Raw genomic sequence first — 3,641 nt, 5'->3', positions numbered from 1 at the left:
ATCATATTTTAACAATTACTCATCACACAAGAAATCAAACAATCACACGTTTAATAAGAACTAGCTAAGTTTGAAGTAAATTGTTACAATAAAACACCCTAAAAATCAATGCATATGACCATGTGAAACACCCATAGTAGAAAATCGAGACTATAATAATGGAAATCATAAATATAATAATCTTAATGTATAAGTAATGCATAATTTAAATCTTCCCGTAATTTTGTTCAATAGGAAAATTTAAACAATTTCCAAAAAAAAACTACTTTTATTAACTATGTTTTTTTGGTTCATATGAGCTACTAAGGCGGGGATAAATCGATCCCACGATCACCTGAAATCGGAAGGGAAGCTCTTACCAACTGAGCTACCCCTCACTCTCACTTTTAATTAACTACGTAGTAGCTATATTACAAACTTAGTTGTATTAAAGCTTATACATCTACTTGATTATAACGCATCATTAATTATACAGACGCTTTTATAGATTTCTCTAGCATTGTTAATACAAATTTATTTAACACTTTTTGTTATGAAATTATCAAATTTCACAATTTGGGAGGTGGAAGTAGCCATTTGCCTGCATCTATGTATTCCAAACTGATAAATGTTTTAGCTTCTACAGCTGTCAACTTCTTGGTAAATGGAGCTCTTTTAGCAAGTGATGCGCCTGGACCCGTGTTCATATACTCTCCGAAGTAAATTGTCCTACACACAAAATATTAAAGACGTACTCCATCATTAGATCATTTATCAAACTAATTTAAAGAGTATAATTTGAGAAATAAATAAAATGAGAAATGGTTAATTTACTTTTGTGCTTGTGGCATATTATTGTCGGACCACCCCTCGGGTTTAATAACATCACTAATGGTACAAAAAGAGTATATAGCTCGAGCTGCTTCAAACCATATTCTGCCTAAGACTGCATGACCACCTGTTCCGGTAACTGGACAATGGACAAATGAGTATCCACCCTCTTCACTTGGATTTTTCCTTGCATGAGCTACAATCATTGCCTCATTATCACCAGATAGAACATGCAACTCAGTATTCTGTACATGATATTTTTGTATTAGTTTGTGATTAAGCACATTAATAAATTATAATAAACTTATTTAATTGAATATATCTTATCATTTAAAGCATGCAAAAAATTTATTATACCAAATATAAAGATGTGGCTGCACCAAAGATAAAATCAACAGTTCCTTCAATATAACAATCTTTGAAGAAATGTTTGCCTTTATCATCACAAACCGTATCTTGGAATCCTGTAAATTTACAATCATAAAATGCAGCTTTATCACCAGATATTCTCAACGCTACAGCTTGCTCGCCCTTCTTCTTTCCATTCGGCCTTGGAGCAGAGTTCTACAATAACAAATTTTGTGAACAATAAGTTGGTTTTCCTCGAATAACATAGCATTTTACTTATATGTCAAATAATTATAAATTACTTCCCATATATTCCATATAGTGTATTATTTTATGAGTAATGTACGGATGTTTAATTTAATCAAAATTAAATTAAATCTCTATATATAATTTTAATTTTTAGATTATTAGTTAGAGACAACAATAAAACATATTAAATAAATAAACAAACAAATAAAGTATTATAAAATATAATAAACAAATAAATAAATAAAAGGAATGAAGAATAAGAATTGCATACCGAAACAATAATGTTTTTAGCAACAAAGTAATCAGACTCCACAATCAATGTTGCACTGTCTACAGTCCCATACTCAGCAGCCGTGCCAGCAAAAGTTATTGTTGGTCTATTCTTGGGATCTGTCCCGTAAAATGTTACAAATGACTTAAATCTTTCAACTTTTACTTTCTCCCTGTATTCACCGGGACCAATTTTTATGACAACACGTTTAGTATTTCCTATTTTAACATGCTTTACAGCATCAGATATTGTTTTTAAATTTTCCCTTTCCATCTTGGCTAACTTCAATAATTTCGACCCCATTGTTTTCGGCCTCCATTAAACTAGGATCAAGTGTTCCTTTTATTTGGCTGCCAAAAAACCATAAAATGAAAAAAAAAACGTTATTAATGGAGCTATGACTCACTTTTATGTAATTATTAAGCATATATACATAGAAAGATATTTATACATTTATTGAAGTTATATAAAATTCTCAAATTTGTCAAACAAAAAATAAAGCCTTGGTAAAGGGCCTTCTTTAGATTTGACTTCACTCATTTAATTAATTAATGATATATAATGATCAGTCTTGACTTAATTAAAGACTTAAATGTTACTTTAGAATAGTGCACCAAGGTTATAGAATACATGGACAAACTAGTTAGTACTATTGCCAAGAAATTTATGAATATACAAAGACATTTTGATTAAAAACAATAGAACAATAGATAGTATGTAAATAAGAATAAAATCAATTATTCTTTACTAGTAGTATGTATACCTCATTGGTTTGATTACATTTTGAAACCATGTATTTATTTCGCCTTTATTTGCTGGAATCTGCGTTTGTGCAGTACATGTAATTGCTAAGCTAATAAGAAGTAAACTTGCAGAAATAATGCAAACTTGTCTTGCCATTTCTATTTTTTTTTCTTTTTGCTCTACCTTTACTTTATTATTATTATTATTTTTTGTTTCATTCATCTAAACAAAAGTTGCATTTTATATAAGATGAAGATAGAGAAAACCAATTGAGCAAAAAAAGGTTCTTCACTAGAAAATGGGGCTATGAAAGAAGCATTAAAATTAGGAGGTGTTGTCCTTAAAATAAACACGCTTCTCAATATTAAGAGGAAGTTAATAACTCGGATTGATTGAAATACATGAAAGTTGTTTAGTTAATATAATCCTTAAAAATAATTGGTACTTTTTTTATTAGTTTTTACCAACCACTACCTCTTAAATTGTTTTCTTTTTCGTTTACTTAAATTAGTAATTTTTTTTTGATCTAAAATTTAAATATATTACATAAATTGAAATAATTTGACTACAAGTGGTGTACAACAGTGTTTTTGTACATCGTTGAGATGTAGGGTAAACTTTTACTACCTTTTTAACAGCTTTTAACATGCTTTGGAGAAGTTATAACCTATTATGGTTATATATATATATATATATATATATATATATATATATATATATATATATATATATATATATATATATATATATATATATATATATATATATAATATATATATATATATATATATATATATATATATATATATATATATATATTATATATATATATATATATATATATATATTTTTTTTTTGTAAATTAAAGATTTTTTTCAAGATATAATTTTTAAAAGGGTAATATGGTTACCTTTATACATTAGGAGTGAATTCAATTTTATGTATCGTAATCACATATTAGCTAAAGGGGGTCAGACACCCTAATGAAAATTAAGGCAATAATAGCAATTTTAATATAGAGGAATCCAATTTGAAGACTTCAAGAAATGTAGGGTCACTTACTGACGTAGGGTGAACTAGGTCGTTGACTAATCCTCCCTAGAGCCAAACAAAATTTATAATCACTCAACAAACCTAAATACAAGTATAGAGGTAAGTCAAGGGTTGAACCACTAGGAACAGTTATGTTCAAGTGCTTTCAATCAATGCCTAAGCTAGG

At 28.2% G+C, this 3,641-nt stretch overlaps 1 pseudogene; it reads right to left on the bottom strand.

The window, feature by feature from the left end:
• Nucleotides 1-248: 248 nt before the first annotated feature.
• On the bottom strand, nucleotides 249-2,632 carry LOC110705977 (annotated as a pseudogene).
• Between the last annotated feature and the right edge of the window lie 1,009 nt (nucleotides 2,633-3,641).

The sequence above is a fragment of the Chenopodium quinoa genome, unplaced genomic scaffold, assembly GCF_001683475.1.
Source record: "Chenopodium quinoa cultivar QQ74 unplaced genomic scaffold, ASM168347v1, whole genome shotgun sequence".
Classification (NCBI taxonomy): Eukaryota; Viridiplantae; Streptophyta; class Magnoliopsida; order Caryophyllales; family Amaranthaceae; genus Chenopodium; species Chenopodium quinoa.
Note: the sequence above shows the minus strand (reverse complement) of the source record. Positions and strands in the feature narration are given on the sequence as shown.